The following is a 13,330-nucleotide window of genomic DNA, read 5'->3' as shown; positions in this document are numbered from 1 at the left end:
ATTTACAAATAGAATATTGTGAATAGTGATTGCGACAGTGTAACAACATATGGGTCGTTCCTTTAACAAATTAATTTTAAAATAAAAAGTAAAACAAAAACTCCTTGGAATGGAAGAGATGTTGATGGTTGGATTTTTGAAAGCCAACCAGAAAAAGCAATAATACCACTAATTTTCCTTTAAACAAGGGGTAAAGAGGTCATCTTCTTCCACACCATGAATCATGATCATCACTTCCACTCCTAACTCTCCATCATTACACAGTTAATTTAATTTATTCCAATGTTATCTCATTATTATTTCTACCATCATTGCCTTAACTTTTCTTAAAAATATTGACATGGTCAAACAAATCAAAACCTACACCCTCATTTCTGATAGAATCTATGTAGAGCAAACAAATGTACTCGCCTAGCTTAGGCCTAGAACCACTTTCCTCGTAATCATGACATCACTCTTTGAAAAAGTTCAGCTCTCTAATAACAGGCCCTAAAATACAGTTTTATCTCGTATTAACCAATAGTATTAGTATAGAATTGTCAACCATGTTATTCCAGTCGCTTGAGTAATTTCTCTGTGTTTCATGGCTCTACAAGCTTCGAGTCCGAAGCTCCTCCCTCTCCTCGGTGTCCTTGTGAGTATCTGTTGGCCCAAAAGAGATAGTTGAAGAAATTGACAAAACTGAGGCCCGCCAGTAACCAGTAGAACAAGTCCAATCTGTCATTGTTGAGGTCATTGTGGCTGAGCCAGCCACCAGCGGCAGAGCCACGAGTGATCTTGTTGACTAGAGACACCAAAAGAGAGCTCAAGTAGAAGCCAAAGGAGTAGGAGCAGTAAGTCATGGCAGTTAAAAACGACTGCATCCCCTCAACTGACTGCTTGTAGAAGAACTCCACCAGCCCGACTGCAGTGAACAGCTCCGAGATCCCGAAAATGACGAACTGCGGTGAGATCCAAAGGATCGAGAGAGGGGGTGCCCCAGCGGCGGAGGAGTTTCGCCGCTTGGTCTCAACCAATGCGGCGGAGACCATGGAGAAAGTTGCGACGAAGAGGCCGGTGCCGACGCGCTGGAGGGGGGAGATGCCGGAGGGGGCGCCGGTGAGGCGGCGGGCGAGGGGACGAAGGCGGTCTCGTACAGTGGAACGAGGAAGATGAGGATGAGGTAGGGGATGGCTTGGAGGGAAGCGGGAGGAATTTGAAACTTGGGGGTGAGCCATGAATCCATGGAAGTGCCTTGTTGGACTGAGAAGGTTTGAAGCTGAGCTAAAATGGTGTTGAAGATTATGGTGCAGGCAAATATTGGGATCACTGAGAGAATTATTTTCACTTGCTCCACTTGTGCCACTGTGCACAGCTTCCATGGACTTTCTTCCCTTCCCTCATCATCTTCACTTTTTATGCATGCCTTGTCAAGGAATCTGTAAAATATATATATATACCCATCATGTTTACAATATTTTTAAAGTTAAACTAAAATCAATCTTCATCAAACACAAAATTCAACCAACAAAAAGCAAAACTCGTTCATAAAAATACCCGAAACAAGCTACAAAATCAAGGAATAATCTAAAAACTTGTTCAAACTTAGTAACAAAGTGCTCAAATTTCAACTAATTGAAAGCACTGTACAATTGGAAACATTAATCTCCGTATTTACTACAACTTCCTCCTTTACCACTGTTTAATATCTAACAATTGAGAAAGAAATGCAAAAACAAAAAGTTTTCTTTTGAGAAATCCCTTTCCGAATCAGTATACTTTCCAGAATATACCTTACTCATAAATCTTTAGAAAAAAATGAAAACTGATTAAGTGAATGATTTAAATGGATGAAATTAAAAGTTTATTATAAATATTTGAGATTACTAAAATTTGACACCTGAACTTGTCGGTGTGAAGGAGTTTGAGGAGGCCATTTTCAGTGCCATGGAGCATCTCAGAATTCGAAGGACAGATTTGCTTCCTCTTGGTAAATGCAGCTACAAAAACCTATCCCAACAAAAAATAAATGGACAAATTAGCTCTTTTGTAATCTCAATTTTCCTTTTTACTTAATATTAAACTTAATCACTTTGTTTGAAATCTATAAATAAAATTAAATTATGAGGTCTGCAGTCCAACTATCAACTTGAAATTACAAAATGTCAATCAATTCCAAGTCACATTTTGAATAATCATTGAGTACTCAAAAAACTATTTATAAATCAATTTAGTGCTTTAGAAATACTATAGATTTAAAAATATATATATATTAACTTGAAATCATTTGAGAGTCAAACTAAACATATTAGAAATTAAAATTAATCCAAAAAATACTTATAAAAAAAATAGTCCTTTTACTTAAAAAGCACTTCATTTCAAAAGTCATCATAGAGATAAAAGAGTGGGTTAGGCCAATTACATCAAAATTGCTTTTTAGATAATCATCTCTCAAGTATTTCTTCAAAAACTATTTACAAATCCATTTAAAAGATCTATAGTAATTCTAAAAAAAAAAAGACTCCTTCATTACTTAAAATAAATAGTAACTTTGTCTCAGCACTCAAGTACTTAAAATGCAAAACATCAATCACTTCAAAACTGGTTTCTAGACCATCACTTAAAAACTACTTTATGCACAATCACCCCTTTGATCAAAAACTACTTTTAAGCCAAAAAGTTAAGTCCTCTGAGTACTTAAACCACAAAAGCAAGTTACATTTTAAACAGTCATCTCTCGCACGAGTATTTCATAGAAAACTGGCTTTAAACCAAAAGCTTAAATCATCTCTCGAGTACTTTACTGGAAAAGTATATCACTTCAAAACCTCTTCCTGGACAATTATCTGTCACATAAGGATTTCGTCACAGGAAAATACTTGATTCTTTAACGTTGAGAATCAATCTTGTCCTCACCACTCTTATATATCTGACAATTAAAAGAGAGAAATGCAAAAAATAGAGACTTTTATAAAAGCTAATGAATTGTCAATTTTTCGACCGCAGTGATAACAAGATTTGAAATCAACCTACAAAAGCCCAATCACTTCAAAACCACCTTTTGAACAATCGTCTCTTGCACGAGTATTTCATCAAAAACGAGTTTTGATCTGAAAAACGATCCCACAAATAAGAAAGAAAGAGAGATACGGAATGAAGAGAGAGGGAGGCATGATTGAAAAATACTTGAGCAATTGGGGTGAAGATGGTGCCGCGAGGAGGGGTATTTCTATAAAGGGAAGTGGCGGAGAGAAGGCAGATGAGGCCAAGAAGCATGGCGGCGGTGGAGACTCCAAAGCCAACGTCCATGCCGGCGTGGGTTTGGAGCCACACCAGGAGAGTGAGCGCCGCGAGCTCTCCAGTGCAGAACGCAAAGTAAGCGCAGTTGAAGAAAGTGGAGAGCTTTTTTAACTGCTTTGGGTCCTCCTTTGGGAATTGGTCTGCCCCATGGGATATGATGTTCGGCTTCAAACACCCACTTCCCAGAGCCACCAAATACAGCGCGACGAAGAACATCGCCGCTTCGCACCCGCTCGCCTCCACGCACGGCGTCGATGTGGCAGCCATGTCGCACGGCGCCGGCCTCAGTCCTGGGTAATGGGCTTGCACTGTCAGCAGAGTGAATCCCTGCACCACAGAAATAGACATCTTAAACCTGAGAATGTTAAGCTTCAAATTCGAGTGGAGGCTATTGAGTTTTTGACAAATTAGAGAGAAGAGTGTGGAGGTAGTTAAACGAGTGTAAGGTGTGAGGTGTGGGGATTTGAAGTTCCGATTTCAAAGGAAAAAATAGATGTCATTTATGAGACACACTGGTCATGTGTTAGAAGTATTATTTGGGATGTGGATTTTAAAAATCTATGCCAAGAAGTAGGTTTGAGGGGAGCAGGTATGGATATGGTTGACAACCACTTGAGATAAAGAAGTGATAAGACATAGAAGTGATGAAATCCTCGAGTGTCGAACAAAGACGTGATGAGACTCAAAAGGTGTAGTCATGGTGTGATCCGTTCTATCAAGGTGTATCTGGAGCCTTGGATAAGAGCTAACTCTCGTTCCAATCTAATCCGAGAGTGGACAGATAGGTTAACTACTTGAGGAGAGGCTTTCGGTAGTACTTTGTTTAAAGAGTGCAAAAAAATTTCCAAAAGTAATGATCTATCGTATGTAAGAGAGTACAAATTATCTTTTTGAAAAGAGACATTTGGGATGAAACCAAAAGATTTAAAATTTCTTTGAGAGAATCTTTTGAGTTGACAACCTTTTTTAAGAAATAAGTTAGAGAGTAAAGCCCAAAATTTGAACTCTTTATATCAAACTCTCTTTTCCTTTCTTCGCTCTGTCCTATATACGGTCGTAAGCAATAACGATGTGACGGGACTTACAGAGAGCTCGACGAGGCCGAAAACGAGCATGGTGCGGAAGCTGCCGAGATAAGAATCGGAGACGAAGCCGCCGAGAAGCGAGAGAAGGAAAACAGTTCCAACGAAATTGGTCACAACGTTTGCAGATTTTGAAAGAGGGAAGTGCATCTGAGTGAAGACGTATGTTATCAGATTATTCCCAACTGCAGCAATTGCCATCATCTCGAATGCTTGAAGCCCTGACCCAAAACAAACCAATACATACACTTCAATTCTTTAGAACACAGAAAACAAAAAACAAAACAAAAAAACTAAGTTTTAGAGATAAAACACAGAGAAAAAGACCAAGAACAAAGGCAGCAGCAGCCATTCCCCCATGATAATTGGAGCTGCAGGCTCTGCCTCTCCAATCAACAGACGTGGAATTCTCTTTCAACTTTGAGGATTTTGTCTTCTCCAACACATCTCCCATTTTTGTTTTCTTTTTCGTTCTTTTGACAGAAAACAGAGAAGGATGTGCAAAAAAGAGGTAAAAAAATTTGAAAAATGTTGTAAATTTCAAAGCACTGATTAAGCCATAGAAATGAAATGCGTTGGGCCTGCTTTGGTATTTATAGCTGAACTCGGGTCGTGGCACTACTGGTAGTGGGAAATGGGCCCAACAAAACCAAGGGAAGTCAACAAGTAGAAGAAAGTAGAGAGAGTAGAAGTTGGTTGTTCTAATATTATATTTGTTTGTAGGTTTCATACTTGGATTTTGATGGTTAATGTGTATTTTAACATCTATAATTTAAAAAGTTTTCAATAAATTTCCAACTTTTATGTTTATCTAATTTTGTATTTTAAAAATTTTGATTTGTGTTTATTAAGTCTGGGTGTTGTTGACTTTAGTGAAGTTGAATTTTTCCTTATATATTGTTTAAGAATTATATTGGTGAACTAAGTTATTTCGGGTGAGTTCGGTTAGGATTATGGAGCCAAAACTTAGGCTTCACAGGAGGCAACGTTGAGATGATGGGTGTATGTAGCGTCTCAATACCACCGCCATAAACCCAGCAAGAAAAACAGGTATGAAGAATTACGGTAGACGATTACAACGAATTTCTATCAAACTTTATTGTTTCAATCTGATTTTTTGAAGAAGGAAAAAGGGAGCAATGAGAATGAGCTTGCGAGAAAGGATGTTGCAGAGTTTCAGAAGCAGCCTGTTTTTGTGGATTTAGTAAGGGTATACATGGTGAAATCCTAAGTAGCCGTTGTAATGGTACTTAGAAGTCAGGTAGTTATAGTTGTGATATTTAAGGGTCTTCTACGAGAGCGAGACAAATTTTATTGCAATCTTAATATCATAATAGAACTGTTGTTGCAAAAGACTGTACGTAGTCTTGTATTTTGGGGCAAACTGATATAAACTCTAGTGTTAGACTTTTGTATTCCCATCTTGTAATTTATTTTGTTATTACTAAATTGTGATAGGCTTCGTTACATGGCAGGGGAATTGGTTAGGTGCTAATTTGATTGCCCTATTTATTAGAAGATTATTTTCCCATAAGTTTGAATGTGGTTCTACACTTAAAAGGATTCTATATGTTAAGGATCCCATATCGAAAAGATAATGGACCACCTAATAATGGTTTATAATATAAGTGGGCTACTCCTCTCATTGTCAATTGGTTTTGAGATGGAATCCCATGAATATAATACAGTATTACGACAGTATAAGCCCTGTAATTTGTTTATGTATCTAACCAATAGAGATGTTGTCTTTCACTTTATACCAAAATGTAAATAGATCCTTACGTCAAGATGGATCATTTATGTATTTTCTTTTAGTCTTCTCTATGAATTCACAATCCTCTCGTCCCAATCGGATGGTGGGTGGCTCTGGAGCCATTAGTTAAAGAAATCCATGCACACACCACATCATTATCAAGAGCTGTTCTATGCATCTGATGAACATGAAAACGAATAACCCAGCAGCTGGTAGCAACTCTGTGAAATGGCATCTGATCACACCCCAATTTGGTGCCCATAGCCCACTTTGCCATCAAGTATGGAGCACTTAGTCGCAGCAACCTTAATTGTGTTTTAAAGAATTAAAAAAAAGAAAAAAGAAATGGGCTCTGTCTCTTATTTTTCCAATCCCCAAATCTCTCTGCCTTTGAAAACTTTAATCTTTTCAAGATATCATATAATATATTTCTTCTCTCACTTTGCTTATTGATAGAAACTGAAATGAAGAACTGATTGGTGAGTTAATGGTTTGACAACTAATGGCTAAGCCTAAGCTCACATTATCGAAACGTTTGATTGGTTCTTTTGTATATATCATTGATTCCAACTTAGAAAAGAAACCCTATAAATGTGCTTGCAAGTTCTAGATTAGGTTGTAGGAGATATCTCTTTTTATTTTTGTTTTTTCATACAAATTTGTCAATAGCTTATGATAGTTTAAGAGATAATAGCTAGCATAGTGTCACACCACGTGAGATAATTTTATTAACATGACATACAATAGAGACTTCAAGTGTATGGTCTAATATCTTTTTATGATTATTGTTGTTAGATGATTGTAGACAAACAATCAATTAGCTAATCTTGTGCACGTCAATGAATAAAAAACAGTGAAGAATCACTTGCATAATAAGAACCCTTGGATATTGATATGGTATCTATCAAATACGCTATGAGTCTACAATTTAGCTTGTAAAATAAAGACCGTTGAATGTTGTATGTGTTAGGAAATTTACCCAAACCTCGGAGCTGCAGCACTGAGTAGGGCCAAGTGGCCGAGACAGCAGTGCCTAGGCGCCGCCCATAGTCATGGCATCCACTTATAGCACCATGGCGCTACGACTATAAAATTATAAAAATCTCCTTTTTGCTATGTTTTTTGGTGTCAGGTATTAGAAGTCTTGAGCAACGGTTGTCAGTGTCAGAGAAGAGGGAAAAATGTTTGTATAGCGTTGTGTGGACAGTCTATTGGTGGGTTTAGTGAGGGTATTCATTGTGTATTCTTAAGTAGTCATTGTTCTGGTACTTAGAAGCTAGGTAACTCTTTGTTGTGGTAAATTGAGAGCTCTGTAAAGTGAAAGAGACTTATTGTGTAATCTTTTCATTATAGTCAAACTTGCTATTTCTGAAGACTGAACGCAGTCCTAAGTTTGAGGAACTAGTATAAACTCTCTATGCTATTAAGCTTTTCTGTCTATATTTTATATCACTCTTATTATTACTTACTCCTAATCTGCTTCATCCTTTGGAAGGGAAAAATTAAGTATGTGGTGTTTGGATAGCTGTTTCAAGAGATTAATCTTTCCCGACAATGGGATCTGTAGAAACTAAGGTTTGAGAGAACCAGATTAAATTATTCTTATTACTGAAGTCTATATATATAGACAAATATACAAGATTGACCTAATCCTAGAAAGGGTAAAGGACTAATTAATACATATATTACAAATATACTAATATATATACTTAAGTTGGTGCATATATGTTAATCATGCCCAACTTGTTAGAGAGATAATCTATCAGTGCTCCATTCAATGATTTAGTGAAGATATCTCCTAGCTGCTCTCTAGTCTTCACATATCCTGTAGGCACCAATCCTTGTTGTATTTTCTCACGTACATAATGACAATCAACTTCAATGTGCTTGGTTCGTTCATGAAATACTGGATTAGATGCAATATGGAGAGTTGCTTGATTATCACACCTGAGTTTCATTGGAGTGATGATGCCAAATCCTGATTTAGTAAGAAGCTGATATATCCATATTAATTCACACACCGACTGTGTCATGGATCGATATTCTGATTCAGCAATCGAACTCGACACCACATTTTGTTTCTTACTTTTCCAAGAAACTAAATTACCTCCAAAAAATACACAATATCCCGAGGTTAATTTCCTATCTTCCTTAAAACCTGCCCAATCAGCATTTGAAAAATATTCAATATTAAGATGACCATGATCTTATATAGCAAACCACGTGCAGGAGCACCTGACAAATAATATAGAATATGTTCCAAATGCAGCCCAATGGTCAATCGTAGGAGAACTCATAAACTGACTCATCATACTGACTGGATAAGCTATGTCAGGCCTAGTAATTGTAAGGTAATTCAGCTTCCCTACTAACCTCCTATACTTCTCAGGATATTTCAACAACTCCCCTTCCTTTATAAGTTGTAAATTAGGTATCATTGGAGTATTACGTGGTTTAGCAGCTAACTTTCCTCTTTCAGTTAACAAGTCAAGTACATATTTTCTTTGTGACAAAATGATCTCCTTCTTGCTCCTTATTACCTCAATTCCTAAGAAGTATTTTAACATTCCCAAATCTCTAGTATGAAATTGACTATAAAGAAAGAGTTGAGCGATAAGATGCCTGATGTATCATTACCAGTAATCACAATATCATCAACATATACAACTAGTAAGATAACACCATACTCAGATCATTTATAAAAGACAGAATGATCTGACTTACTCTTCTTTATTCCAAATTTCTCAATCACTTGGCTGAATTTTCCAAACCATGCTCGCAGACTTTGTTTCAACCCATATAAGGATTTACGAAGGCGACATACCTTTCCATTCTCCCTCTGAGCAACAAAACCTGGTGGTTGCTCTATATACACTTCTTCTTGAAGATCACCATGGAGGAATGCATTTTTAATATCAAGCTGATGCAAGGGCCAATGGTGAATATGCCAAAGAAATGAATAACCTGACTGAAGCTAATTTAGCAACTGGAGAAAAAGTATCAGAATAGTCAATTCCATAAGTCTCTGCATATCTTTTAGCAACAAGACGAGCTTTCAAACGAGCAATTGATCCATCAGGATGAACTTTAATAGTAAACACCCATTTACAACCGATAGGTTGCTTTCCTGCAGGAAGAGACACTAAATCCCAAGTACCATTGTCATTTAGACAATCATCTCCTCCAATATAGCAGCCCGCCAACCAGGATGAGATAAAACTTCATGAACAGTTTTAAGAACAGATACAAACTCAAGGGATGCAATAAACGAACAAGTAGGTGAGGACAAATGGTTATATGAAACAAAAGAAGAAAACAGGGTAAGTACACTTACGTTTACCTTTCCAAAGAGCAATAGAAAGATCATCACTCGTTTCTGGATCCACAGACGAAGAAGCTACTGGTATAGGGCATGAGACAGAAGGAGATTGCCGTCGAGAATAAACTTGAGTAATAGGTGGAAAAGAAGGATAAGGCACAGACGTAGGGAGCATGTCAGTAGAAGTAGAGACAATGGTATAGACAAGAAAGTCATCATCTTCCTATGAATGCTCCCCCTGACTGGTACTCAAGGATGATGAAAAAGAACTATCTTCAAAGAACGTAACTTCAGGAGAGACAAGATTTCTATTGAGATCAGGATAATAACATCGATACCCTTTTTGAACACAAGAATAACCAAGGAAAATGCATTTCAATGACTTAGGGTCCAATTTGGTGAGCTGGGGGCGAACATCCCGAACGAAACAAGTGCAACAAAATATTTTAGGTTCAATAAGAAATAAAGGTTGCGTAGGACATAAAATACGATAAGGTATTTCACCCTTAAGAACTGATGATGGCATGCGATTAATCAAAAAGCAAGCTGTCGAAACAGCATCGGCCCAAAAGTATTTTGGAACATGCATTTGAAACAGTAAGGCCCTTGCTGTTTCGAGAAGATGTCTATTTTTCCTTTTGCAACTCCATTTTGAGACGGAGTATCAACACACGAGAATTGATGAATAATACCATGATCACTTAAATAGGAGCCCAGACACTAGAAAAATATTCTTTAGCATTATTACTCCGTAGAACTTTAAGAGAGCTACCAAATTGAGTTCGAATTTCAGCATGGAAGTTATGAAAATGAGAAAGTAACTCATAACGATGTTTTATCAAATATAACCAAGTTACACGAGAGAAATCATCAACAAAAGTAACTAAATAACGAAATCCACTTTTAGACTCAATAGAACAAGGACCCAAAACATCATAATGAACTATTTCAAAAAGAGCATTAGCTTGTGTATTGACTCTAGGATATGAATTGAGATGATGAAACTTAGCAAATTGACATGACTTACAATCTAAAGAATGCAAACTATGAAATTGTAGACGAAGACTCTTTAGCACGGAGAGAGATGGATGGCCCAAACGACAATGTTCTTCGAAAGGAGTTAGCACTCGAGTGCAAATGATGGCTGTAGGATTCACGCCCTTCACCAATAGTTTTTTTGTTGTAAGATCTTGAAATAAGCAATAACCAGGAAAGTATAAGACACAAGAACTGAGATCACGAGTAAATTTACTGACAGAGATGAAATTAAAGGAAAATTGTGGCAAATTTAAAACAGAGGTCAATGAAAGAGTTTTAGGAAGATGAACGATGCCGGAGCCAAAAACAGGAAAAGTGGTGCCCCCTCCTATGGTAACATCAGGTAAAGATGTAGATAGTGAAAAGGTAGCAAATAAATTGGGATTACCTAACATATGATTTGTAGCATCAGAGTCAATTACCCATTTTGACGCGGAGGAAATAAGACATTTATTGGTATTACCTAACTCACCGATGACAGTAATTTGATTAGAGGATGATACCATCAATGACTCTTGATACTGTTGGAATTTAGCAAACTCTTTCGCAGAAATCGTCACCATTGATTTATTCTCGGTCATAACTTGAACAATATGGACACAAACAAAAAACTGCAATTGAAACGGGCCAAACCAAATCTGGAAGAGGAAAGGGAATCGAACCAGTGACCGACTAGATGAACCAAACCAATTGAACAAAGCCAAGTGAACCAAATCAATTGAACCAAACCAGCTGAACCGAACTGGATGGACCGAACCAAGTGAATCAGACTATCTGAACGGAAGGTCGAACTGGGTTGATTGAAATGGACCGACTGAACCAAACCAAGGCAAATATTCTGAAGTAGAAACCCTAACAGCTGCTCACGACAACCAAACTGAGTAGCTGGCAGTGACTGGGATGTTTATGCTGAACGCACGCACTAAGCGTGGTAACAATTATATAGATGCAAGCGCACACCTGTCAGAGTAATATAAAATGGATGGAGTATCCAAGTATCGATCCTCAAGGACTTCTAAACAATTTCCAAACTCTAAAGTTTTAAAGAATAGTGAATGTTGGAATGAGTGATTCTTGTAAAATGGGAAGTGGTCACAAATAATGGTTTGGATTTGGGATTTGGACTTAGAATGATAAAACCTAGCCCGATTTACTTCAAGTTAGCCAACAAAGAATCAAGGACACGCTAAGGATAATATGCATTTTACTTTAGAAACTAACGACTACGCTTTTCACTTTACTTATGTCTAAGCAAGTTCAAAGTCCTAAGACATTCCCTAATATGTCTATTATGAGATATATCTTAGTTTTAGGATGGAAATAGTCGCAACCTCGGGTTAAGGTCCTATGTCTAGGCTACTTAAGCGGAACCCTTATGCCTAAGGCGCTCCTCTCCTCGGTTTAAACCACTCAACAATGCAAATAAGCAACCTTTTCAGTATTGACTTGTTAAGACTTACAGTGGCCTTCTCTAAATCCTAACTTTTTGGGAAAACATGTTGAGCAATGAATGGAAAGAAAAAACACTACTTCTTAGCAACCCTTTTTAGACATAAAAGGCTAACTATCCATAACCGGGCTAGAGACGGGAATTTAGAAAGACATATTGAAGAAAATACAGCAAATAAAACGGTTGAATGTGGAATGCATGTGTGAAAAACAAAAGTTAACTAACAGAGAGTTTTTATCGGGATTGAGAGCTTCGCCCTTCTCTTTCAAGCAAGGGAGAGTGTCACGTGCTCTTTCCTCCAAAAACACAACTCTCTTAACTAAAAAATAAGTAAAGGCAAAGAGAAGATAAGCAAAGTGCTAGATTTTTATATATTTGAATAAGTAGAAAATGACTAAGTACAAATGGAAACAAAACAAAGCTCAATAAAAGAATGTAAAGTGCTCGGGATTTAAAAACCAAAAGCAACTAATGAAAGCAACTCAAAAGTACTTAGAAAGCAACAAAGAAACACTAAAAATGATCAAGAGAAGGAAGCAAGGCTTGATGAATTTGGTGGAGAAGTTGCTGGAATTTATAGCTGTGCAGAATTGGTTAGGTAGGTCCTAAAACGGTGGTGAATCACCCATTTCCAACTCTTTTGACTGACCAAATCGTGCTCAAACTGATAGTGGAACACTTCTTCTACACGTATGCATCGGTTGGAACCACCAAAACGCATTGGAAGACGCGTTTCATTAAGGGCAAAGTTGGAAGAAACACTGTTTTCTGCAGGCTTCCCAGGCGCCTGGCGCCTCCATGGTAAGTTTTTCCGTCTTTTCGCTTCTTTTGATTAATTTGCACTCCCAAATGGTCCTAAAATGTCATAAATACAACATAAGCCATCCACAAACCATAGTATATGAATTTTGCATGAATTGGAACTCAAACGATCGAGAAAAAGTCCGAAACAAAGCTGAAACATAGTAAAAACAGCATCTAAAACCTTCTTTTTACGCATGTAAACAAGCGTAATCACACCCCCAAACTTAACTTTTTGCTTGTCCTCAAGCAAAACTTAGCAACTTTAATCAGCTTTCTAACACATGGACAAGGAAAAGCAAAAGCAACCGAGATGTTCAATCATAAATTGTCTCAGGGAAAAGATGTCAAAGCCTACCATTTTATTGCCTTTGTAAACTTAGTCACTATAAACCAAGTTTGAAATGATAAAAACTTTTACTTTCAAAATCTTTTTTCTCTTTCAAAAACAGAAAACGTTTTCAAATACCCCTAAGGAATCTGCACACTCCCTTCTTACACTAAGACTTTTACATCTGAAAGACCGGCTACTAGCCCCTGAGGTTTCCACACACTAACATCGGTTTCAACCACAGCTACTCGTAGAAAGACTTTGAAACTAACAGCTA

General features: G+C 37.3%; 1 pseudogene; it reads right to left on the bottom strand.

Annotated features, from left to right (window-relative positions):
- Window positions 1-341: 341 nt before the first annotated feature.
- Window positions 342-4,853, bottom strand: LOC148207934 (protein NRT1/ PTR FAMILY 4.4-like; annotated as a pseudogene).
- Window positions 4,854-13,330: the final 8,477 nt, after the last annotated feature.

Source organism: Momordica charantia, unplaced genomic scaffold, assembly GCF_013281855.1.
Source record: "Momordica charantia cultivar OHB3-1 unplaced genomic scaffold, Mcharantia_2.0 BLBB01000023.1, whole genome shotgun sequence".
In the NCBI taxonomy this organism is placed as follows: domain Eukaryota; kingdom Viridiplantae; phylum Streptophyta; class Magnoliopsida; order Cucurbitales; family Cucurbitaceae; genus Momordica; species Momordica charantia.
This window is presented reverse-complemented; position numbering and strand designations above follow the sequence as displayed.